Source organism: Mus musculus, chromosome 15, assembly GCF_000001635.26.
Source record: "Mus musculus strain C57BL/6J chromosome 15, GRCm38.p6 C57BL/6J".
Lineage (NCBI taxonomy): Eukaryota > Metazoa > Chordata > Mammalia > Rodentia > Muridae > Mus > Mus musculus.
This window is the reverse complement of record NC_000081.6, coordinates 23631327-23646863: the sequence shown is the minus strand read 5'-3', so window position 1 is coordinate 23646863 and position 15537 is coordinate 23631327. Positions and strand designations below refer to the sequence as shown.

The following is a 15537-nucleotide window of genomic DNA, read 5'->3' as shown; positions in this document are numbered from 1 at the left end:
TATACAAATAAAATGATATAACAATATAGAAATAGAAACAAGGATATTTTTAAAGAAATATACATTAAGCCAATCCATGACATGTAAGCCATCACTGCAAAAGATTGCCTTCCTTAATTCTTAAGCTTCAATAAAATGTGATTACATTATCCCCTTGCCTTTCTTCCTTCCAATTCTTTCCATATATCCTACTTTACTCCTCAAATTTTCTTAAGTGCTTACTATACACTGAAAAGGAGTAAAGACAGTTTCATAGTAAGACGTTAGTTTAAAACATCCAGGAGAAACACTTGCCCTGGGAGGGAGACAGCATGATCATGACTGTGTTCCTCCCAGGGTCAGTCTTATCCATTGGGTTCTAGATGTGCTGATCCCTGCAGGTTCCTCAGTAGTGGAATATTGGATTGTAACCTGTGATTGTGAATACTGGTTTTGTGCTCCTCCCTGAAAATAATTTCTCTTTTATAACCAAGAAAATCTTTACAGAAGTTCAAAAGTAAGAAAGACTTCCCTACACAATGTATAGACTTTTCTGAGATATGCTTTACTTCCCAAAACTATTTAAAATACCCAAAGTGTCATAATCAGGAATTAAGTAAATATGTGAGAAATGCAACTATTTTAATTATATTGTAGAATAGTGGTTAATGGTATGGGTAGAAGTTTAGTGTATATTAATTATTTTAAATTATTGAAATATTTTAAATGAAAAATTATTATATCATTTCTTGTCTATTAACTCATCTTTCCAATCTGTGCCATTCTTCCTCCCTTTCTCTTTCTATCTATCTATCTATCTATCTATCTATCTATCTATCTTTCTTTCTTTCTTTCTTTCTTTCTTTCTCCCTCTCTCTTTCTTTCTTTCTTTCTTTCTTCCTTTCTCTCTCTCTCTCTCTCTCTCTCTCTCTCTCTCCACACACACACACACACATACACACATTGTATACACACACACATATATACATATATATATATATATATATGTATATAATACATATATGCATGCATACATATGTAAATACATATATGCAGCAGTAAATGGACACAGTAATACAGTAGGTTGTACTTATATTTGATTTATGTGTGTGTATGTTTGTGTGTGTGTGTGTGTTTTCAGGGCTGTCTACCTGGTGTTGAATAAACAATCAGATAGTTCTTTGAAGTTTAACTGTAAATAAGTTTGAAAAATTTCTGAAAAAATAGCTGAAAAAAATGAAAGATAGAAAGGATCTATCATACCCAACACAGTAATCAAGAATTTACACTAAATAGGGAAAAAAACAAGAATATTTCATGTAAATTCTGGGGGAAAGCATTCATATACAATATAGTGCTATTCTAAGGTAGTAGGCAGAGGCAACTGAATGACTGAGGGTCAAGGAAAGTCAACAAACTCAGATATGAACAAGAAATACATGATGATGAATTAGGCCACTGGCATTTGATCTTGCATTGTAATTTGATCTCTCTAGAGTAATCAAATCAGTCAATGACATGATTTCTTTTGGCCTCATATTTTTCTTGCACACTTGTGGAGATTCATTTTGTTGAGATTTAATATACTGTGACCACATTAATTCTCTTGCCTGATACCATATTGTCCAGGCATAGCTGGCACGAAGGTCAGTTCTTGTAGAGGACGATGTTTATGATGGAAACTCCTGAACAAATTACAGACTAACACGAAGTTGTTTTCAGGTCTGTTGCCATTCCTGAACTTACTAAGCTGTAATATATGCTGAATCCTTGAAAAGAATATCCCTCTCCATTTGTAAATTTGCCACGGGGGTTTCTGATCATTAATCATGAAAGACAGCTAAGAGAACATCAGCTAATATGGGGATTTTAGTGATGTGGAGCAACAATCACCACAGAATATATAACAGTAAACTATTTAAAAGATCTATGTGTTACAGGATTTATATCTGTCTGTCTTCTCTCTACCTAATTTGTTCATCTCTTGAAATATTACCATGCACCATTTATACTACACTGGATACATAGTTAGGGATTTTTAGCCATCAGTGGAAATTCACACAGATCAGAATTAAGCCTAAAAAAATCAGAATCTAGCGAGTCTATTCTTTTAGAAAAATATCAGTAAGTTTTAAACTAGGTTTACAAAATTACTCAGATAAGGAATATTTATTTGGTAGTGAACACACTTTTAAATTTCTTGGGATTCTACAGGAGGGCTCTCTTTAAAAACATGCATATTTAATTAGGACATGAATTAAAACAAATGGGAATGGGGATACAATAACCAGGTGTTGGCTCTCCGAAGAATGGATTCTTTATAAAATATCATCCAATCTGGTAAATGTTTCTCTGCATTTTGCATGGAAACAGAGTCCCCTTTTATCCAAAACAGACTTATTTGTCATGATTTACATTCATAGGGGAAAGAGATGTGGAAGGTTGCAGTGTTCTAAATCTGTGGGCTTGCTATCACCTTAACCATTGCTCAGTAAAGAAAAGAAGAGAAGCAACAGACTATATTTTTCCTAGTAGCTCTAACCTATTTTTAGTATGTTTTCAAGTTGGGTCTTTAACAAGAAAAAGTCCATTTTTTAAATTTATTTCGTTAATTTTTGAGATCATAATATACTTGCTTAATTTTTCCTTTAGCTTTTCTATCATTCCTACATATTTATCTTTGCTCCTGTTTGAATTCATAAACTTTATTTCCAATTTCCATCAACAGCTATTGTAAACATTATATATATATATATATAGTGAGAGAGAGACAGAGAGAGGAGTGAGAGAGAGTTCATATTCAGATAGGGCAATCGACCTGTTTTAATAGGAACCTCTTAAAATAGCACATGTACTGTAGGATATAATTCTTTTGTTTAACGTGTATCATCTAAGCTTTTAGGAAATAGATGCTACTCAGAGTGAGTTACATGGAAAGCGATGCCAAAATGGAATGCAGTAGTGGGTAGTTTTCAAATTCCACTGAAATTGATGACATTGAATATCATGTAAAATGTTGGTAAACAAACATTCAAGGTTCATCATAAAACATTAGATATGTTCACAGAAAATTGAAATAAATTTTAATCCATATATTCCACATGTTTAGAGACAACACAGTTTAACTTTTGATCGATATATTAGTAGAGCTACAATGGTTAATATTCAGTCCTTAAAAAAGAATCCACAATAATTGGAATGTATCTATAAATTTAGACTTTTGAAAGTCCAGGTAACATGAAATGACACACATAGTTATGATAATTATGTATTACTGTGATAAAAATTATAAATATGAAATTTCTAACAAGAACCAGAGAAACTGTAAAAACAAAACAAAACAAAACATGAAAGCAAGCATTCATTTTTTTTTCCATTTTTTATTAGGTATTTAGCTCATTTACATTTCCAATGCTATACCAAAAGTGCCCCATACCCACCCACCCCCACTCCCCTACCCACTCACTCCCCCTTTTTGGCCCTGGCGTTCCCCTGTTTGCTAAACACATTAAACTCAAGAGAACAAAGACCAAAGTGTGGACACTTTGCCCCTTCTTAGAATAGGAAACAAAACACCCATGAAAGGAGTTACAGAGACAAAATTTGGAAGTGTGACGAAAGGATGGACCATCTAGTGATTGCCATATCCAGAGATCCATCCCATGATCAGCTTCCAAACGCTGACACCATTGCATACACTAGCAAGATTTTGCTGAAAGGATCCAGATATAGCTGTCTCTTGTGAGACTATGCCAGGGCCTAGCAAACACAGAAGTGGATGCTCACAGCAAGCATTCATTTTAATCAACCTCAAATCTATGGGAGAAAACAGGTAAAAATCACTCAAAAAGTAATTATGTCAACTTTAACTTTAAGTGTACTTCTTATTTTTTACTATTCTAATAATGTCATACTTTATTATAAAATGTCTTATAGTGTGATAAGATATATAGAGTGAGTATCCTTAATTTAAATCTATGAGCTACAAACAGTCAAGAAAGTGTTGGACAATTCAGCAATTTTTTTTCAATTTTTGACATTATAACTAAATTTCAGTATTTCTTACTGTCCACAAACTTGTATTTATGGAACCCTTCTCTCCTTCAAATTCCTGCCCTCTGTTTTCAGACCACATACACAAATCCACATGCATGTTCATGCATGCATGCATGCGCGCGCACATGCGCGCGCACACACACACACACACACACACACACACACAATTTATAGTCACAAAGAAAACCAGTTCAGTCCGTATAATGTTACTTGTTTGCACACTGGGCTACCAAGTAGCATGATCATCCCTAGGGAAGGTCATTTCTCCATTTTTTTTTTTTTTTTTTTTTTTTTTGGCATTCCTTCGTTGCCTGTATTTCTTTGAATAGATTTGAAGCTTCAAGTTTTCTTTTTCATCCAGTTTGGCATGCCAGTTGGTCTCATCTTTGTTCAGCTTATGCGTGGGGAGTCATTTTGGTGAGACTTTATGGTGTGATTTTTGATGTTGCTAAAAAATGCAGAACACACACCTTGATCATGTCTTTGCATCTAAGAAACCTGAAAAGGCTGAGTTTAGCTCCCTTGTATACCACTAGGAATGAGGATGTGAGTTCTAGACATGGAAGATGAAAATTAAGAAGGAATAAGAAAAGAAATAAGGAAAGACAAAATACAGTAGGGAAAGAGGAGAAGATATTTGTAATCATGTCTAGGAAGGCTCAGTAAATAAATGTGTCTTGGTCTTGGCCTTTCTTGGAAAAATACCAAAAGCTGTATAGTTCACATAATTTACCATATTTATATAAAATAATAAAATCATTTGCCCTGGGGCATTGTGTTATTTAAAACAGATTTAGAGGGACTATCTCATAAGCCTTCAAGTAAACATGCATAATGTACAAAGTCTGCTAAAAAGATAAATGTTATGATGCAGGTTAAAATCAAGTTGCTTTTCTCTATGGTAGACTGTGATACTCATGAGGAATCACACCTCTCAAACAGATCGTGGCAGAACTTAAACATGTGGGGTGTGTTTGGTCTGTCCTGAAATCATATTATTGCAATTTTTTTTATTTGCTGAAGTGCTCATAGTTTCCAAAACATAGATTAAGGAATTAAAAATGATATTTTCCTATCACTCTTGAATGAGCATTAAATCATTAGTTATACTGACAGTGAAAATGCACTAATTTGAAAAAAAATAAACATTGAAAATATTGCCAACTTCAATGACAGATTTTGCTCATGTGGTTTCTCCCTCAGTGGAAATATAGCTCGTAGAGTAATCAACTGCTTTTATTTTATATATGTATATAGATAGATAGATAGATAGATAGATAGATAGATAGATAGATAGGCAGATAGAGATAGATAAACATAGATTAGATAGAGGCAGAGACAGAGAGAGACAGAGACAGAAAGACAGAGAAACAGAGAGAGAGATTTCTGTGTTAATGCACCCATGATTGCAGTGTCCACAGAGGCCTGATTCTTCAGACCTCCCTGAACCTGGGATTACAGCTTGTTGTGAGCTGCAAAATGTGCTTTCTGAGAGGGGAACACTGGTCCCCAATAGAGACAGCGTGTTCTATTATCCAACAAGCCACCTCTCTAGTTCCCAGATATTGGATATTTTTTAATTGTATCCAGTATATTGAGATCATATTCTTCCAAATACTTTTCTTATCTTCTTCCAAATCCTGCCAATTATTTTGTCTCAGCCATGAGAAAAGTGACTAATGAAGGAAGTAAAATATTTCAACATATTTTCTAAAAGGAAGTGTCATAGTTTGTGTGATGAATTCCCCCACCCCCTCTCTTGGGAATTTTAACACTTGGTCCCCAGTTGTTGGTAGTATTTGTTGATAGAGGTTTAGGAAGTACATTACTGGTGGTGTTTAAATAATAATAATAATAATAATAATAATAATAATAATAATAATAATAATAATAATACAAAATGCTTACCTACTTCCAGTTCCCTGTCTCTGCTTCACACTTGCAGTTCAAGATAGAAGCTTTCAGCTTGCTGCTCTAGATGCCATACTTGCTGCTCGCTGCCAGTCTTCTCTGTTATCATATTCACTCTAATCCTCTGGAACTGTAAATTCAAATAATCACTGTGTTGCAAATCACTTTGGTCATGAAGTTTTATAGCAGCAACAGAGTAGTGGGTAATACAAACATTATACAAAAGACAAGAAAGTATGTGGGAAGTTGTGATTTCCTATCAGTTAGGATAGAGCACAGCAGTTCTATAATAAGATATCTCCATGAGATCATAACGACAAGTGATAGGTAAATCTGTGTCCCGATGCAGTTCCAAGAGTACCATAAAGTAGAAGATGTTCATAGGTCTTCAAATATTGCAAGTTTTCCAATTGTTGGAAATAGTTCTTCAATCTATTGAAAGTAATTCCATTGTCTGGCATTTCAATGCTTTACTCAAAAAGCAAGGAGTCATAGCCTTAAAACTATTGTATATAAATATTTACAAAAACATTATTCCTGAAATCCAAAATCTAGAAAGAACCAAAATGTCCACGGGATAGTTGACTGATGCATAAAAGTAGTATGGCTACACATTGGAATGATATTTAGTTATAAACATAATAATATATAAATATAGTCCACAGAAATAATAGGTATTATAGTAAATGAACAAAGCTAACTAGAGTAGTTTATTTTGTAAATTCCAGTTTTATTACCCTTAATACTTATGAAGGTTTTCCAGGATGAAGAAATGAGACACTTATTTTTCTATATTTGAGGGTTGGTAAGTTATTATGATTGAAATAAAACAGACAATAAAAAGCAAGTTACTGACTGATATTTGTACACCCAATAGATGAGATCTTAGTTTTGTGAATTAAATGTAATTGAGTCATAACTGAGTGAATGAAGGTATCCAAAAGTAGGAGTGATGACTATTGTCTTTTTAGCATGAATTACCATTAAATTTAAAAATCCACATGACCTATAAACACAAACAATTCTCTCCTGTTCTGTTTATTTCCCCATAAACTCATAGTCACAGTTTCTTCAGTGACCGACTATATATATAATTTGATTATATGATTATATTTTAAATGATATTAATTGATTAATACATAACATCATTAACATTCAACAATAATTAAAAATTAAGTTATGAATGTAAGAAAGAGTAGAGAGGACAAGAAAAGGGCCAGAGGTAAGAAATACAGTGATGAAAATGATATAAATATAGTACTCATATAAAATTCTCAATTGTTAATTTAAAATGTTATACTATCTACATATATACATGCTTTTAAAATATATAATTTTAAAATTAAATATTTATTTTAGTTCATAAAAGATATTGTATTTGAGCAATGTTATTTTGCCAGTTATAGTATACCTGTTACATCACATTTATTTTAAAAAATGTTATAATTTGGAGCATTCCATCAAACATATTCTTGATCTGGTAAATACATTACATTTCAAGATACATTAAAATTTAATCCACAATGAATAATCTAAATATCCCCAACTACTTTTCTTTAGTATTCTGTGTAAAGCGACATTTCATTAATTTGTTCTTCTCACATTGATGGATTACAAGCATAAAATAATCTCCATATTCATCATTACATGGGTATTTTTATGACAAATTTATTAACAAAATAAATATTATATATTCATTCTTCTTGAAATGTATATCTTATCCCCAATCAGTTATAACAATTAATATTACTTGACATTTCCGGATCAGTTTGACTTCTAAATGAAAATATTGCCCATCAGTTTCATCACTTAAAGCCAGCACTTTGGAGTTATATTATGTTCATCTCCAACATTAACTTTTCTCAGCTGTTTAACAAGCAACTTTCATTCCAATAAAAGCTCTTCGTAAACATTCACAATGTCTCTCCGTGATCCTATTTTTTAGTAAATATTATAAAATTCTTTTAAAACTGCAGTTGGATAGCTCATTTCAGAGCGTACATTTTTTAATATACTCTGCTACTTTATTTGTGCTTGATTACTAGCTTTAAGATTTGCAAATATAGTTTAAAATGCTTGAAGTGGTTTCGACTCATATTGCAAACCATGAACAGCTTCATGGTGAGCAAATTACCCTAAGAAGTTGGCAGTCGGCTCAATTTGAAATAGAAAAATATTTTTAAAAAATATTGCAGGATAGCAATTGTGGATACATGCAGTTAAAGCAAAGGTAGCTTTTTTTGTTTTTTTTATTTTTGTAAGGGAGTGAAGTGTATAAGCGCATGTGGTGTGAGTCTTAAGTGTCACAGAACTTTGAATGCCAGAAGTCAAGGACATATGACTATTTCTGGAATGTTAAGATGTCAGATGAAGCCTGGGAACCTCGTTAGTCTAAGGGTATAAACAGAGTCAAAGGGTAGTTTGCTGCTATATCAAACTCCCTCTATTATCCTCCTCTTCCACTGAAACCTGTTTACCCAAGTCTTCTCCTTACCTTTAGACATTTTTGCATGATAGCAGCTGAGCTTAGAATTCTTGGAGAAGAGAGCATGAAAAGTGTGATAGTTTGTATATTCTTGTCCCAGGGAGTGGCATTACTAGGGAGTGTGGCTTTGTTGGGGTAGGAGTGGCCTTGTTAGAGAAAGTCTGTCTCTGTGTGACTGGGCTTTTAGATCTTCCTCCTAGCCATGTGGAGCCAGTCTTCTCCTGTTCCAGGCTCCATACATATCTAGCAGCTTTCTGAGTCACTTGCCAAATAGGATAAGTAGCACACCCAAGTGAGAAATGTGGTGCCTCTGGAATCCAAATATACCCACTAAATGGCCATCTTTCTTGGTGGTGGGAGGGGCCAAGTGAATAACTTTTCTTTCACTTAAGGCATACCTCTGCATGCCCCACACCACTGGATTCCTAAGAATTTCACTGAGGTTGAAGGTCCTTGAATTTTGGTTGAATTTATTTCCCATCCTCTGATATGTGTATGTTTTACCAATAAGTCCAAAGTGGTTGCTACTTGCTGCTCACTTTGTTCAGCCAGCATGATGTCATCAATATAGTGCAACAATATGATATTTTATGGAAGAGACAGATGTTCAAGATCACTTCTAGCTAAAGTGTGACACAGGGCATGAGACTTAATATATGATTGAGGCAAAACTGAAAAGATATACTGATAGACTTGCCAAGTCTAAGCAAATTGCTTCTGGTGGTCCTTAAGGATAAGTACTGAGAAGAAAGCATTTGCTACATCAATAACTGCATTCCAAGTACTAGGAGGAGATGTGTTAATTTGCTCAAGTAAGGAAACTACATCTGGTATAGCAGCAGCAATGGAAGTTACTACCTGATTTACTTTTCTATAGTCAACTCATTCTCCATGATCCATCTGTCTTCTGCACTGACAAGGCAAGAGAATTAAAGGACTAACTTCCATATTGCTTCTAAGATGTAACATTAAGCTCCACTTAAAGCATTCTACCACTTTCCACATCCAAAGTCCTAAATCCACAATCTTCCAAACAAAAACATTGTCAGGCCTATGACAGCAATACCCCACTCCTGGTACAACCCACTGTATTAGTTAGGGTTTCAATTGCTGTAAAGAGACACCATGACTAAGGTAGCTCTTCTAGGAACAATGCTTAATTGGTACTTTTTTTTTTTTACAGCTTCAGAATTTCAGTCCATTATCATCAAGTCAGGAAGCCTGGCAGTATCCAGGAAAGTATGATGCTGAATAAGATGCTGAGAGTTCTACATCTTGTTCCCAAGGAAAGCAGCAAAAGACTAGTACCCACAAGGTTAGGAGGGTCCTATATCCCACCTCCACAGTAACCCTCACACTTCTTCCAACAAGGCCACACCTACTGCAACAAGGCCACACCTTCTAATAATGTCAGTTCCTGGAACAAGCATTGGCAAACCAACACAACTAGTAATTCATGGGATTATACTTTGAAATGTTGTTGTCTAGATCCCTCTCTGCCTCTCTCTCTCTCTCTCTCTCTCTCTCTCTCTCTCTCTCTCTCTCTCTCTCTGAGCCTCTTAGAATATTCATGTTGCTGTCTTTATTGTGTTGCTATGTTGCAACATATTTCAGATTCTAAAAGAAGCATTCATGAGATAGCAGTACAGGAAGTAGTCACTCTAGCCATAGAAATTTTGAAAACTTCTTCGGATACTATGTGGGTTGGAACCTGTCATATTTACTGGTCAATGTCAAAAGACAGGAAAAACTGAACTCAGATTTGGATAAATAAAAGACATGATAAAACTGACTTTTACAAATCCAGAGTAGGAAGTTGATATTGATACAATTTAATATTAAGTACACATGTATTAGGAAGATTCAAATAATTTATGAGCAAGATCAATTTCATATAGCCATCCAGCTAATTCTGCATACTAGATTTTTTGTCCTAAATTTTTCCTCTTGATTCGAAACACAATAAAACAAATAAACACAAAATAGTTCCTTCCCAAAATGATTTCTCTGTAGAATAATTTTAATCCAGTAACATGACTGCTCTAGCAAAGGATCACAATCAAAGATCTTCTAGGTCTGTGTGATTATTTAATCCCAAACAATAAAGGTAAATTTAGTTTTTAGAAGTAAGCAACCATGTTTAAAATTGCCAACTAATAGAGGGACAGACAAAGTGATGAATCAGAGAAATATTTGATAGAATGATTCAGAGATAATGTATGCCCAACTCTCAGGATAAGAGGGAGACTAATTAAGAGCAGTGCTGGAAGAGAGAGTTAGTGATTTGGAAATTGAATCAGTAGGGAGTCAAGTCAGTGCAGTGAGTGCAGTTCAGTGCCCTGGAGTTGAGTTCCTTTGTGAGTTCATCTAATTCACTGAGGGTCAGCAGAAGCAGTTGAAGCCATATAAGAACTTTGCCCCTTCTTAGAATTGGGAACAAAACAGCCATGGAAGGAGTTACAGAGACAAAGTTTGAAGCTGAGACGAAAGGATGGACCATCTAGAGACAGCCATATCCGGGGATCCATCCCATAATCAGCCTCCAAATGCTAACACTATTGCATACAATAGCAAGATTTTGCTGAAAGGACCCAGATAAAGCTGTCTTTTGTGAGACTATGCCGGGGCCTAGCAAACACAGAAGAGGATGCTCACAGTCAGCTATTGGATGGATCACAGGGCCCCCAATGGAGGAGCTAGAGAAAGTATCCAAAGAGTTAAAGGGATCTGCAACCCTATACGTGGAACAAAAATATGAACTAACCAGTATCCCCTGGAGCTAGTGTCTCTAGCTGCATATGTATCAGAAAATGGCCTAATTGGCCATCAGTGGAAAGAGAGGCCCATTAGTCGTGCAAACTTTATATGCCTCAGTACAGGGGAACACAAGGGCCAAGAAGAGTTAGATTAAGGCCAAGCCGTGTGAAGCTGAAAGAAGCCAAATTGAGTCCATCAGCTTGAAGAAGGGTTGGAACAAAATAGCTGAGTTGAACGAACCAGTCACAGGTTCAGAAAGAAGTAGAAAGGGTGAAGAAGATTACATCTGGCAAATAAGAGATATTTTATAATTCTCTATTTGATGTATTTAATTTTATTCAAAATGCATTGAATGATTAAACTTAAACCCACATCTTTAAATTATAAATTTACAAAAATATTCAAAGTAATATTTGCAAATTTGTCAATATGCATTTACAAGAGTAATATTCTAGCTAAAGAGTTGGTTCCCAATAAAAAGTACAAAAAAAGCATAGCAATTTATAATGTAGATGAGAAACATTATGATGTGAAAAATTAACACTGGATATTAGATGACAATATAAAATAAAAAGTATAACATTAAAGCTTTTTGTTAAATTTCTCTAACTAATATTCATAGTCACAGTATCGATTTATACGATATAAATTGAAAACATATGTAATTTCTTTATGTTACAATATTGATACATTAGTGAAATGAATATTCAAGTGTATCCCTTTTCCTTTTTTAGTACAGCTAAGAAAAGCATCAACATTGTTAAAAAATTGTTCATTTTAAAATTTATGTTTGTAGTATTTAATGCCTTAAAATTGCTGTTAATCAAGGTACTTTTTAACTGAAATATCCATTTCACTATTGAAGGAATCATGGTACCCTGTTTGTTCTCTGGAACAGAATTCATTTGCAAGTGATACAATTTAAAACATGGCTTTAAAACGTACACACAAACATAGATGTATCTGTTTTGTTTTTATCTCCATACATATGCAAATGAAATATATGTAAAACACACAGACATACACATAGCTGTTTATGAGAATTGTTAGCATGCACAAGATTGTGTGTTCAACTCCCAAAGCATTACAAAAAGAAAAAGTATTGATTTAAAGAGTGTGAGTATGGGTTTTTCATTAAAATTCAAAATAGAAAACACACTGATTTATATACTAGACAGCTATCCCAGTTTCAGGAATGCTGCTACAGAATTCAAGAACAAGCACCAATAGGAAATGGAATTATTACATGAAAACACACAATAATATCTCCTTATTCATTTTGTTTCCTATGTCCAACAAATCATGTGGAGACAAGAATATGGGCCTAGAATTCAGGTGATTAGCTGCATAGCTGTAGAACTCTGAAGACAGGAAACGCTGGGTTTTTACATTAAGATGATGAAATAAATGCCTATTTGTGCCTAGAGAGAATGTTTACTTATTTAATAAACACATGTTCTCTTTGCTCTTTCTTTCTTCTTCTTCTTCTCCTTCTTCTTCTTCTTCTCCTCCTTCTCCTTCTCCTTCTCCTTCTCCTTCTCCTCCTCCTCCTCCTCCTCCTCCTCCTCCTCCTCCTCCTCCTCCTCCTCCTCCTCCTTCTTCTTCTTTTTGTTCTTTTTTTTTCCTCTTTTCTGAGACAGGGTTTCTCTGTAACCCTGGCTGTCATGGAATTCACTTTGTAGACTAGGCTGGCCTCAAACTCAGAAATCTGCCTGCCTCTGCCTCCCAAGTGCTGGGATTAAAGGTGTACACCACCATGCCCGGCTCCCTGGTATGTTTCTAATGCATCTCTTATAATTTTCAGATAGTTATCAAAGTGTACTTGCTGAGATCATGGTCAAAAGTGAGTGCTTTTGTTTATTTGCAGAAGTAAAACAGTCCTTGTTTATATTTTGATCTTTAACTTACTTTCTGTTAGATATTCAATTAATGTCAATCAATAGTTTTGAAGAATATTCTCCTGCTTTCTCTCATATATATATAGGCATTCAAATTTACAACACTTTCTTTTACAGCTTGTCTTTGATCCATTGTTTTCATGTCAATAATTAGACTTAATTCTGGGTTACTTTTTATTTTATAGTCCATTGGTCTGTGGAAAGTCTTGCTGCTTTTCTTGTCATGACTTTAGAGTAAATTTTAAATAGTGTGATATTTGTGTCTCTAGTAATTTTCAATATTCCTCTGTCCACATAGATTACCTGTAGTGATTGTTGCTGTATAATTATGAATATTTTAGTTAGTTGATATTTGTCCACAAAAATAAGCATTTGCAAAAAAAGAAAATATGTATATATATATATATATATATATATATATATATATATATGCACACACACACACACACACACACACACACACATATATATATGGCTTGCAGTAAATCTCAAATATGTACAATAAAATTTAGTTTTTGAAAAAAGATTGCCAAAGTTTACACATACACTCAAAATAAAATAAGGTAAAAATAGTTGAAATATTTGACTGTTTCTACCTAAAATTGACACTTGTATATATTAGTCTCCAAATTAGTATGACTAAAATATATGGTAATAAATTAAAACCATTTTGGGATATTAAATAAAGCTGTTAATTATTACATCATGACATCTTCAAATTTTGATATAATTAACTAAGCAATTACAGTTGCCCTTCTCACAACCTCAGTTGTATCATCATTCATACTATGTAATTTTATTTTCAAGGTTCCCGCCATTTTCTGGGCTCTTATTTGAAACATTTAAAAGTATTTTTTTCTGTATGTTATAAAACGTTGTTTTTGTTTTTCCTAGACAGGGTTTCTCTGTGTAACCCTGGCTGTCCTGGAACTCACTCTGTAGACCAGGCTAGCCTCAAACTCAGAAATTTGCCTGCCTCTGCCTCCCAAGTGTTGGGATTAAAGGCATGCGCCACCACTGCTCAGTGTAGAAAACTTTCAATGGATACTTGCCAGTATATATTAGACAATTAGTCAGATCCACTATTTCTTACTTCTTTTTATCCACCTTACCATAATTACATTCTAGTACTCAAATCATAAAGTTCTATATTCTGTGAAGCTTTCTGTACTGAGCACTGCCCTGTGAGCATATCACCCACTGACTACTATGTCTTCACTCCTTACCATTGTGGAAGGTTTATTTAATAATCGTAGTACATCACAGGCACGAGACTAGGTTAAGTAGGCTGGGTGCTATGCATAATGTCTCACAGACACTATAGAGTGGAGATGATACATAATCACTCCAGTCAGTCCCTTCCTACAGTATTTTTTCAGAAACCATACACTTTTAACTCCTGTATGGATGTATTGTTTTGCAGTCAGTCTTGATTGTCACTGATGTGGTAAAGTTTGGAGAGATGATTCCACAGACAAGGCACTAATACTATCAGTTTGTTCTCAAAGGACAATTGGAAAACAGAAGGACTCTATTTTTTTCACAAGACTCTTGCTGATTAAGATGATTCCAAATAGTAGATCAGGATGAGCCACGCAGATCTGGAGTGATTAAAGTTTGATTCCAGTACTTCCCACCGTTTTCCCCAAGTTCCATGCTATTACTCTCAGGAAAAAAAAAATCACATTTGAACAGTGAGTGTAGAAAATGCTGCCTGGAAGAAATAAATACATACTACCCCAGGGAAGGATAAAAGTAGTAGCCTACTGAAATCATCCTTCAGCTCCCTGTTCCTTCAGTTATAGTGATTTATACTTTAACTGCTGGATACCATAAAGCCAAACTGTGAACTCACACAAATGAGTCAGCAAGAGAAGCATTTAATGTATCTGTCTCCTGACAAATGAGGAAGCATCTAAACATTAGGTGTTTTGTTTTGTTTTGTTTTGTTTTGTTTTGTTTTTTTACCTTTCAAGCACTTGAGAAGAAATGATGAGATCCCAGTCCAGATATGCTAATGGTCTATGGGTAGAATATCAACACAGTCCTTAATGAAAAAAAAAAAGTCTTTGATTTTAAAATCACCAAAGAGTTGGAATAACAGGCAGGAAGAAAAATCATCTTCATGTTCTCAAATTAAAGTCTGTTCAAAGTAGGTTCAAAAGAAGATGTGTTTCTTAATCATTTGCCAAAGTGAAACGTTGGCTCAGAAAATTTGCAGACACCATGGCAAAAAGATTCTGAGATCCAGAATATTAGGAATCCTGTTGTGAAACCATCTCTCCTAGAAATGTCTGTTTGCGACAAACTAGAACTATGGCAATATCAATGGCCATGTTAATGTGGAAGGAGAAAAGAATTCAGGCTCTCAACTTTAGAGGAAGAACTACAGACTACTAAAGACTATTGAGATGTGAATTATCCTCTCTCAGACTGAGACCCCCCTTTACT

General features: G+C 34.4%; 1 non-coding gene across 1 annotated transcript; it reads left to right on the top strand.

The window, feature by feature from the left end:
- The first annotated feature begins 286 nt into the window (after positions 1 to 286).
- Gm23980 lies at positions 287 to 447 on the top strand. The gene has a single exon (XR_003951682.1). It is a non-coding gene; the product is annotated as a U1 spliceosomal RNA (small nuclear RNA).
- The last annotated feature ends 15090 nt before the right edge of the window (positions 448 to 15537 follow it).